At 36.9% G+C, this 12374-nt stretch overlaps 1 pseudogene; it reads right to left on the bottom strand.

The window, feature by feature from the left end:
- Positions 1-9621: 9621 nt before the first annotated feature.
- LOC125095418 (60 kDa heat shock protein, mitochondrial-like) lies at positions 9622-11287 on the bottom strand (annotated as a pseudogene).
- Between the last annotated feature and the right edge of the window lie 1087 nt (positions 11288-12374).

Below are 12374 nucleotides of genomic sequence, written 5' to 3' on the forward strand. Positions count from 1 at the left end.
CATAGCATATTTAGTGAGGATAGTCCCGTTTAGCTCTTTTATCTTTCTCCCTTGATATCTGGTATCCACCATCCTTTTTCCTCCACTTTTTCTCAGGTCGCTTATCCTGAACTCAGGCTGTTTCTTACTATAAGGAGTCAGAACTGAAACCAAAGAAACCAGAGTCCATTGCTCTTGCTTGAGTTTTTGTACAAATTTTCTGTGTTGTCAAGGTAAACCATCCACTTGTGAATCACTCTTAGTAATCCACCTTTTAGCAATGTCCTTATCAAATGAAGCAGATAAAATTTTGGTAGCGACTGCCAGAATGCTCTAGAGAGGGGTAAAAATAGACCATGCTCTTCTCCAAAAGAAAGTATTTGTATAATTATAGAATCATGTTCCTATTTGTGCAATTTACTTCTGAAGAATATTGCTCAAATATATATTCAAATAGAATATTTGTCAGCTATATCTAATACTATCTTTATAGATATCATAGATATTTTTCATTTCCATTTTTATATACATCAAAATGAAAAGAAATGGATTATGTTTTTGAAGATCTCTACTTTTTGTAATGTTACTATTTAAATTTCACTGAGCTCTGTGGTATCTATATAGAACTTGAAGTGATCTGCTTTGAGGTGGAAGAACAACAATTAACTTCAAAAACATCAGAAATCAGCCAAATAATGCAGTGTTTTTGCAGAAAGAGATAAAATAATAAAAATTCTACTTCCCTTTTTAAAAAATATTCCAAGTCTTGGGGTGCCTGGGTGGCTCAGAGGATTGAGCCTCTGCCTTCAGCTCAGGTCATGGTCTCAGTGTCCTGGGATTGAGTCCTGCATCGGGCTCTCTGCTCAGCAAGGAGCCTGCTTCCCCCACCCTCTCTCTGCCTGCTTCTCTGCCTACTTATGATCATCTCTCTCTCTGTGTCAAATAAACAAATTAAATATTTTTTAAAAAATTTAAAAATCTTTCAAATCTTAACAGTTATTCATTGGCATCTCTGCTCAATAAACAAGAAAGATGAATTTTTAAAACAATTTGGCACTATGATATGGAGATACTGAAGGAACACACTCTTGAGCTTCATTTTTTTAATATAATTTATAATTTTGACATTTGAATGCCTTTGACTTCCCCTGCTTCTCACTTCTTTACTGGTCAAAGGTTTCTGCAAGGTTCATCTTGATGTTTAAAAGTTTTTTAACCAAACACAGAGGGGTCAAGCAATTCAGTTAGCTCAATAACTACCTGACATGGCTTACTATTAAAGGAATATACATTATTTATTTTTAATTAAAGAGAAAAAGTCAAGAAGGATTAGAGCAACAGAGAAATGATTTTATATGTAAGAGAGAATGCTACTAGCAGCATAGACTCAGGAAATGCTAGTGAGTAACGAAAGGTTGTGTGACTCTACTCAGCCCCAGCTAACCCTGGAGAGACATGGGCTTAATGTTGGCCTTGGATGTACAGAAGAGACTAGATGACAGATTCAGTGTTTTTGTTTTCAGCTTGGATGATGCCAGTGATTTTGATAGCCTTAAGATTAATGGTCACTGAACACTCATTCTAGTATTGCCTCCATTTCCTCTTGCTTCCTACCACACTGGAGAATTATAAAGTGATGACAGAGGATGGACTTAAATAAACCAGGAATAAGAAAGAAAAACCCCAAACCCTTCAGAACTTAGATAAAGAACTGAGAGCCAGGCAGATATTTGTCAGCTGCCTCTTCTACTTTTTAGTCTTTCTGCTCTGATTCTTGACCAATTAGTATATGAAAACAAGGTTCCATTTAAGGTCTTGGGTGGATGAGTCTTGTTCTGATAGAGGGTGCCACTGTTTTGATCGTGGGAAAAATAAATATAACATAATGGATTTGGGGTTATATCCAGGAGTGAATTTGTATTCATTATATGTATGTGATGATCATCTCTCATATGCTTTTCATGGTTATTTTATAGGTGGTAAAGTGTGGGATCATTATATGAGGTCCAGCAATGATGGAAAATTAGCCTTACTCTTAGGCTCAATTTGAAGCCTAAGAATTCATGAGAAATTTCTGTTATTCTAAGAAGTGCTTTCTGATCCTACCTAGAAATCATAAATGGTATCTACATTTAAAATTATGATGGTAATCATGACAATAATGATTATTTTACATTTGTACAATGCCATATAATATATGAAATACCTTTATTTTATCATTTTCTAAACTGTATGTTACATAAAAATGAATATTTTTTCATGATTTTCCTGTTCACTATTATAGAGCTGTGAATATAAACAAGCATTATTTTTCTTATAGGGGTAAGAAGTCATAGAAAAATAATAGTTGACTTACCTCTGGTTACATGGACCAGTAAGTCATTGATTCCTGGTACTGTCCTGATTTCATGCCCTAACAATCTCTGTAAGACCTCCAAAGTTAGGCAGTTGCATTTTATTATTCACTGTTCAGTAATGTTCTAATGTGTTGATCTCCATGTTTATTCAAATGCTGGGAGAAGATAGTTCCATTCTTCATTTTTTTCCTGATGAGGAATCTTTTCCACCCAGTGCATTGTGTTCTTGATTGAATCCTTAGCTTCTTTAGAGAATTGGTGTCTCTTTTGTTTGGAATTGTGGCCACTGGTATATGTGGAATTACTGAGTAATGTCTAGGAAACAGAGTCCTAGTATGAACATGGTGACAGAGACAAATGACAGATGAAATGTCATAAAAAGAAATAAGAATTCTTTCCCTATAAATCTGTACGTATATATTAAAAGATTTATTAATTATGGACAAGGACAAGCCATGATCTATAAAGACCTTATCAAACTCAACACCCAAAAAACAACTAATCCAGTCAAGAAATGGGCAGAAGACATGAACAGACACTTCTCCAAAGAAGACATACAGATGGCTAACAGACACATGAGAAAATGCTCCACAGTACTTGTAATCAGGGAAATACAAATAAAAACCACAATGACATACCACCTTACACCAATTAGAATGGCTAAAAATAGTAAGACAAGGGATAACAAATGTTAGTGAGGATATGGAGAAAGGGGAACCCTCTTCCACTGTTGATGGGAATGCACATTGGTACAGCCACTCTGGAAAATAGTATGGAGGTTCCTCAAGATGTTAAAAATAGAGCTACCATATGACCCAGCAATTACACTACTGTATATTTACCCCAAAGATACAGATGTAGTGAAAAGAAGGGGCACATGCACCCCAATGTTCATAGCAACAATATCCACAATACCCAGTAGTCGAAGGAGCTGAGATGTCTTTCAACAGATGAATGGATAAAGAAAATGGTTCATATATATAATGGAATATTACTCGGCCATCAGAAAGGATGACTACCTACCATTTGCATCAACATGGATGGCACTGAAGGGGTATTATGCTAAGTGAAATAAGTCAAGCAAAGAAAGACAATTATCATTTAGTTTCACTCATACGTAGAATATAGGAATACCACAGTGGATCATAGGGGAAGGGAGGGAAACTGAATGGGCAAAAATTGAGAGAGGGAAACAAACCAGAAAGGCAGAGACTCTGGATTCTGGGAAACAAACTAAGGGCTGCAGAAAGGAGGATGGGGAGATGGGGTAACCAGTGATGGATATTAAGGAAGGCAGGTGATGTGATGAGCACAGGGTGTTATATACAACTAATGAATCATTGAACACTACATCAAAAACTAATAATGTACTATATGTTGGCTAGTTGAACTTAATACAAAAAATTATGGACAAGGACTATTCTATACATATTTCTTACATGAGGTTGATTACCTGCCCTGTTTTGATTTTCCATGAAGATCACTTTTTGAACTGTTTGCTAAGAAAGGTCTCATTAACAGTTGCTGGATAAAGCCAGTTTCAGTTTATTTGGTATCTAGAGCATTAAAATATGACAATTGGAACTTATGATGTCAGGAGCTATTGGAAGCTTTGGGCTTTTCTTTTTTCAATTTAGTGTTCTGTTATATTTGGCTACAGTTTGTCTTCATTCCTAGATTTCAGATTGGTTGTGATTCAGTGGAGAGTAAATTTTCAGGCCTGTGATTGATACAATTTCTCCTACCATTCATGTTCTAATGCTGTGCATATGAACTATTACTATGCTTTAAGAAATAATTGCTAATACTTATTAGAAATCACCCTATTAATCAATCTCTTAGCAAAAGTATCAACTACTTTGAAACTTTAGGCTATCAACTTTATTTGGAGTTAACAAATTTGGAGAGTTATTGCTATTTCCTTTTACTTCCATTACAAATTAATGATTTATTTTAGTGTTTGAAAATAGCTAATTATTTCAGTCTTGTCTTTTTAAAGATAATAAAGCTCAAAGGGATTAAGAACCTTCTTAAAGTTAGATAACTAATTGATAGCAGACCTAGGGCTTAGCATATCCAATTACACAAGCATTGCTTTCTCAGATACATTGTTTTTAGAGAGATATCTTTTCAAACATGCACAAGAGAGTATTTCCCATATTCTCTGAATGTTCTCAGGGCAGGACTATGTCTTGTTAAATTGTATACGTTCAATGCACAAACTTATGCTGCCATATAATAGATAATTTCTTAACATTTGTGGAATGACTGAATACATGTTGAATATATATTTATGCCCTCCTGATACCTTTGAATTTTATTAATTAAAGTATGTTTTTTAGATTGGCAGTTTCTTATAAAGTTTAATATATACCTCCTGGTATGATTCAGCAATTCCTCCCTTAGGTATTTATCAAAAAGAAACGGAAACAAAAAAGTCCACAGAAAGACTTGTGCATGCATGTTCATCATAGCTTTAATTGTAATAGCCCCAAACTAAAAACAACCCAAATGTTTATCCACAGATGAACAAGTTGTGCATTCATGTATTCTAGATCTCCATTAAAGCAGCTGTTTCATGTTGCACACTCTTGTTAAAACTCATTGAACTGTACATTTAAAAAATGATGATGTATTATTGTATGCATATTGAATCTCAAAAAAGTTTAATTAAAAATTAAAATTTTCTGGTCTGTTTTTAACTACTGTAAAATTATAGGGAGTAATTGATATCTCTCTATTAATATCTTCTATTTATATCTTAATCTGTAGTTTGTGTGAAATCTGTTAACCCAAACCAATGAAGATGAGATCTTTTGGAAATATTCTTTACAACAAGCTCAGTTATACCTAATAAGCATATCAGCTAATACTTATAAATGAAGTATCAGTATAATGTTTATTCTAAAATATTACTCATTAAATCATATCCATGGCATTCCTTCTAGTGTGTTCTTGCTTTGATGATGTGCTTTGTTGCTAAAAACAGGTAAAGATAGTTACTCTTTCCTTATCTAGGAGATTATTATCTGAAAACTTCAAAGCTTCCTGTGCCTGTCTTTTTTAATGCAGGCCCATTATCTATGTCATGGGTGGTGCCCCAAATTTCCCTACCAAGTAAATGGAACATTTCACTCGGCTAATGATAATCTTTCAGGTTTGAAAGTCAAGGAACAAGCTAACTGACACATATTTTTTTCTTAGTTGTGTGAGAGATTGCCAGTTACTAAAACAAAATTCTAAATGTATTTATCTGTTATATTTAGCAGAGCACTTAAGCTAGGAATTGAGAACCTGAGTGGTGATCAGTGACTCCTTAGAGAAGTATTATGTTGACAACAACTGCCTCAAGAGAGAGGTCATGAGAGGACTCAGTTTTTCCTTTTAATATGAATTTTAAAAGTTAACTACATCCAGTTTGCTTTGGTAAAAAAGTTTAGGATTTTATTACTCATAAATATAATCAACCCTTTAAAAATAAAATCCATTCTTATTTCTTAATTCTATCATCATATCTATGGATAATGAAAGTTATTTTTTTTAAGATTTTATTTATTTGTCAAAGAGAGAGAGAGCAAGCAGGAGGAGCCGGAGGTAGAGGGAAGAAGAGGCTCCCTGTTGAGCAAGGAACCAGATATGGGACTCCATCCCCGGACCCTGGGATCATGATCTGAGCCAAAGGCAGATACTTAACTGTCTTAGCCACTCAGGCCTCCCTGGATGGTGAACTTTAAAACTTGATCACCTGCTTTGTAAACTAATGCTTTATTTTAATTCTATGATTAAAAAAAAAAAAGCCCAACTACTTATTTTGTATTTAAAGTCTACCCTTTTCCAAAAAATATGAAATTATCATGAAGGATATTGTTTTTTATGAAAGGGTAGTGTAGTTTTAATATTCAGATTGTATTTATAAATGGAGAAAGAGGAGGGCAAGGAGAAGGAAAAGAAGGAGAAGAGGAAGAGGAAGAAGGAACAGGAGAAGAAAGCTTTGAATTATTCAGAAGCTCAGCATGTTTTGACAGGGCCTGATAGCAGATTCAGGATATTATCTATAATACATAGAGCAGATTAAGCAATTTTCCTCAGTAATGCCTGGCTTTGCCTCCTGTGTGCAAATGGGTTTATTCTTGAAGCAAGGCCAATTGAAATCTTAAAACCAGCAGAATTCATCTTTTTCTCTACTTCAGTTCCTTCTACTTCTGAGTGGCTGTGATATGCTCAGAACTGCAAGAGGCCTCAGGATACAACAGTGAACAAGACATGATTTCTAACCTCAGGCATCTAAAGAACTCATAACCTGTGTTGGAAAAAAGATACCTATACAATCATCAATGTGATAAATATGATACTAACATAAACAGAGCTGCTTATGAGTGCAGAGGAGGAAACATTCATTTGAGGAAGCTTTCTTAGAGCCTTGAGAAGGTGAAAAGGTATTCACCCAGGCAGTTCAGTCCATTCACTTAATCATTCAACAAATAATGCTGAACCCCTCCTCTGTGATGACTGCTATAATGGCATTGAGCTTGCAGTGTGATCAAAGAGCAGCATCATCCCTTCCTTCCAGGTTTGCAATCACATAAATAACTCTGTAATTGTACACCATGGCAGATGCTACGTATAAAAGTTTCAGGGTATAATGAGAGTATATAGGAGACCTGACTCTTGGGGGGAAGCTAGAAGGTAGAGGTCAAGGAAGACTTTATGAGGAAGTGACTCTGGTGCTGAGATCTAAAGATAAGCTGGAGTTAATTTAAGGCAATGACAAGGAATGGGGAAAAGTACACGAAGCAGAGGGAACAGGCTGTACAAAGGCTGTGGCAGGACGGTGCACGATATATTGACACAGTGGAAACAGTGTGGTGTGGCTGGAGAGCAAAATGCAGTGGATGTGAGAGGCTAGATATGGCGGCGGGGAGCAGATCACCTGGGGCCCTATACCTCAGATTAGAGACGTTCAACCTTTTCAAGAGATTTAAACAGAGAAAATACCTGATTAGAGTGAAAAAATACTTCTGCTTCAGTTTAGAGAGTAAGTTTCAGGAAGCCCTAGTCAGGAAGCTATTAGCAATATGTCTACATGATAGACTGTAGTAACCTGGACTCAGTAAAGATAGAAAAGAGGAATGGAAACATTACAATTTATAAAGTAAAATCAACAAACTATAGTGGTGTATTGGCTATTAGCTATTTAGTGGTGTATTGCTCTGGCTTGAAGAATTGGATGGAGGAGCATGCTGTTCAATAGCGAACAATGGGAGAAGAACAGACTGGGAAGGCGGTCAGGAGTTTAGCTAAACTGGCTGTTTAGGATATGTCCAGAACGTGCAAGTGAAAACACTGTGAATTGGATATATCAACCTGAAACTGAGAAGCCTACTAGAGATTCATATGTAAAAGTCACAAAAATATGCCTCGTAACTGAAGACCAAAGGAACGGTGTCTGTACAAGGAATGTACAGAATGAAAAGAGACAAGAATTGAAGAATATGCCTTGAAGGGCATTTGACATTTCAGGATTGTTTTGAGAAAACTGAGTCACCAAAGAAGAAAGAGAAGGAGCAGCCAGAAAATAGAGGACATCCCAGGAGGACATGATGTAGAAATAACTAAGGAGAGTGTTGAAATAAAGATGGAGTACTCAGATGGGTTTAGCATTCTAGAAACTCAAGTAAAATCAGGGCTAATGTTGCCCACTGATCTAGATTACTTATAAATGTCATGAATGACTTGATGAAGAATTGTCACAGTAGGGTCATGAGATTGCAAGCTGAATGGGAGTGGTTTGATTAGTATAGAGATTGAAAAATTGGTAAAGTAAGTGTTAACTAATTTGGGCAAGGAAGGATTAGTGTAAATAAGGAGTAAGGGAGAGCTTTCAAAAATTGCTGAGATGAATTTGGGGCCATATTATGAAATTTAACTCACCGGTAATACCTAATTACAGTTTATGATGATTTTTAATTTATGAAATAGATTTACATGTTGTTTTTCCTCCTATAATCTGTTCAATTTCATCTTGTTTCTGGCATTTTGGTACCTTCTCTCTGTTTCTCTCAATCACACTTTTATTTGTCATATCAAGACAAATTATTGCCGTTGTCTTTGCCTAACATTCTGTCCCTCCATTCCAGTTTAACTGATCTTTTCTACCTGCTTAGACAAGGATTTTAACCACAGGATACTTGTTTGTATCTTGTACCTTTGTATATCCAGTCTCAGTTTGACCTATTTCGGACCCCAGAAGGCTGCGTCCTGGCTGACTTCCAGGGTTAGCTCCCGGGTTCGGCCTGCTGTCTCTCTGTCGCTGCCCGACCAGTGGAAGCAGCGAAGGGCCCCTCTGGTATCCGAGGTGGAGGTGTGGGCACCTTGCTTAGTACTGGAGAACTTTCCTACGTTTCCATTTCCTTTGGCACAACTCCCCTCCCTGCACCCACATCCCTCCCCAAATCTATCAGAACGACAAAGGGAACATCTTCACGAGTCAAGAACTGTCACTTGCAGGCGCAAGTGACATGGAACCCATCAATCATGCATAACAACCTGGTTTTCTAGGATCTTCTGAGCTTTGGTACAGGAGTCATGCCAGCTGAGACATATGAGTGCATTACTAGACTGTCAGTAATGTTAGACATTCCACAATAAGTGTTTAATAAATTTAGGTAAGCAGTTGTTCCTTTCCAAAAAGTCAAATATCTCTAAACATGGTAATGAATCATTTCTTCCGAGATCAGACGAGATCGGGCGCGTTCAGGGTGGTATGGCCGTAGACAGTAATGAATCATTTCTTAATTCAGTTTCAGTTCCCCTTTTCATTGTTTTCAAACAAATTTTTATTACACAAAGGTTTTCACATAAGTGGATATTTCTCTACTTTGTACACAATTATACTTAACTCTCCACAGAATGGTGCTTCTTAACTTTTCATCTGGTGATGGCAAGCACTAAAATCCTGATTTTAACAGAATACAAATGCCTCTGTGATTTAAGTTGAAAGCAGTATTTTGGTACCTGGCTCTTGTATTCAGTTATCTGGAATATACCAATGTCTTATTCAAAAATAAGAAATAAATTATCTGTAGGCATGGACAGTGACAATAGTCAACCATTATATGCTGTCAACTGAAACCAGTAACTGATAGTTGTAGTGATTTTTTAAACATCAGCCAGCCTTTTCTTTAGTCCTTTCCTTCAGCTGACTTCTCTGAAGTTATTGTTGAGGAGCTCAGCCTTGAGCTTCCTCTCACAGTTCATTAATAAGGGTAAAGAACTATTCTTGGAATCAGAACATGTCACCTCCCATATAACCTCCCATTCCACCCATTCTGCCCATTCCTGGGTCCTTCTCTTTAGGAATTTCAGGTACTACAGCTTCTGCTGCTATTAACAGAGAAACCACTCCAGCAGCATCCAAGAAAAGAGTTCTTACAACCTTAGTTGGATCAATGATTCCTTTTCCACCATATTCACAAAGTCTCCAACTATAGCATCATAACCAACTTCTGAGGAACTCTGTATAATTTTCTCAACCATCAGTGACCTTTCAACACGGGCGTTCTTAGCAATGGTCATTGCAGGAATTTTAAGTGTTCTTTTAGTAATTTCTATACCAATGTTTTGATCTTCATTAGTTGGAGTTTTTGAATCTAAGGCTGGAAAGCACCAAAGCAGGGCACAACCCCACTGCCTTCTTCAACAGGAGCTTGTGTAGCTTTGACAGCATCTGTAACTCTCTTCATTCACTTCAACATCACTTGTCCCACCAAACTTCAGCACAGCTATTCCTGAGAGTTTTGCCAGAAATTATTTCAGCTTTTCGTATTTTCTAGTTGTGATGTCTAACTGCTCAATGACTTCTTGAATATGGTTTTCAACTTGAGCCTTGTCACCTTTTCCTTTTAAGAGCATGGCATCATCTTTTGTCACAATGACCTCTCTGACTTTTCCTAAGTCATGAGGCTGAACATCTTCAAGATTTAAAGTCAATCCTTCTCCACACATTTCACCACCAGTAGCAATAAGTCATGTCTTTAAACCTGTTCTTTCTATTATCATCAAGAGCTGGAGCTTACACTGCTATAGCCTAAAAATCAACTTCTAGCTTTCTTAAAATGAGTGTACTTAGAGCTTCTCCATCAACATCTTCAGTGAGTATGACCAGGGGCTTACAGTGAGTGTTGGCAATTTCAAGAGCAGGTATAATGGACTGGACACTAGGATTTTCTTTTCACTCAATAGAACATAGGCATCTTGGAATTCACATTTCTGAACTTTTGATGTATTAATAAAGAGAAATATATCCTTAATCAAACTTCATGCTTTCTGTAACTTCTAATTCATCATTTAATTTTTCCATCCTTTCATGTTATGACACCCTTTCTTCCAAACTTTTTCATTACATCATAAAGGATTTTGCCAATTTGTCACCAGAAATCTTAGCACCCTGAGCAATTTCCTCAGGGGTCATCACAGGTTTAGACTGCTCCTTAAGTTGAACAATTACAACATCAACAGCAAATAGCACACCTCTCCTGATTTCCACAGGATCAGCACCCTTGCTAACCTTTTCAAAGCCTCCCTTGGCAATAGAGCGTGCCAAGACACTGATAGTGATGCCATCCCCAACCCCTTCCTTTGTGTTATTGGCAACATCTTTGAATAAGTTTGACGCCAATGTTTTTATATTTATCTTTTAAGTCAGTTGACTTTGCAACACTCATACCATCTTTTGTTACTTTGGGACTTCCACAACTCTGTTCAGTAATTGCTGTTCTTCCCTTTGGCCCTGTAGTAATGGCTACAGCATCAGCTAAAAGGTCTATACCTTGAAGCATTAAGGTGGGCATCTGCACCAAATTTTACATCTTTGGCATAGCCCCAAGTGAGATGTGGCACCAGGGACCTGGATGCTAGCCTAATATGACAAGGACTACAGGTAATCCAAACATTTCTGCTGGGTGGTGTTGGGGCAAGCCACCGATGAGGCAGACCTTCAGAGGCCAGTAAGAGTTCAGTTCCCTTTGTCAAATGAAAGCTAGCCAACTGTGCCTTCCTTCAAAAGTTGACAAGTAGAAATAAAATTTTTATCAAGGGAGAAGTTGAAGAGGGTTTAGAGACTTGACTCTCTTCCTTCTTGATATCTCCATATTCTTATTTGTAAAATGAAGAAAATAATTTTTCCACATTGATTTTAAGAAGATTTATTGATACAAAGTTAAACTATAAGTAATTAATAATTATTATCTGTAAGTTAAATGGAATTGTATATTTTGGGTTAGGTGTGGCAATTCATATCATATGAATATTGTTTTCTTTGCTTTTAAAGCTTCTAACTGGACATCAAAGGACTACTTTATTTATAATTTCTTTGCCAATCAGTGTATCTTACTATATTGTGTAATGTAAGTGGCAAATTAGTGGCATAGGCTAAATATAATGAAAGTGAGAACCTACTTACTTTTCCTGAAAGTGTTAGGTCATGTGATGGATATTCCTGGTAAGTATAATAGAAAGAGATCATGTTCTTCCTGAAACTCATGCAACAGTGCTGATCTTAAAATAGTCCCTGAAAACAATAGTTTGCTTATATAGCAAGTTATGTACTATAAGACAGGTTTTTTTTTTTTTATTTGACAGAGATCACAAGCAGGCAGAGAGGCAGGCAGAGAGGGAGGAGGAAGCAGGCTCCCCGCTGAGCAGAGAGCCCGATGCGGGGCTCCATTCCAGGACTCTGAGATCATGACCTGAGCCGAAAGCAGAGGCTTAACCCACTGAGCCACCCAGGCACCCCAATATAAGACAGTTTTATATGTATAGTATCTCATCCTCAAAATGACCATTTGAGATTAATATGATTTTATAAACATGTAGACAAAGACTCAGTTTGGTTATAAAATTTGCTTGAAGTCATGCTATAAGTAGTAAAGTGAAAAGTAAAACCAAGGGGCGCCTGGGTGGCTCAGTGGGTTAAGCCACTGCCTTCGGCTCAGGTCATGATCCCAGGTCCTGGGTTCAAGCCCCACATCGGGCTTTCCG

This window comes from Lutra lutra, chromosome 3 (genome assembly GCF_902655055.1).
Source record: "Lutra lutra chromosome 3, mLutLut1.2, whole genome shotgun sequence".
Taxonomy (NCBI): Eukaryota; Metazoa; Chordata; class Mammalia; order Carnivora; family Mustelidae; genus Lutra; species Lutra lutra.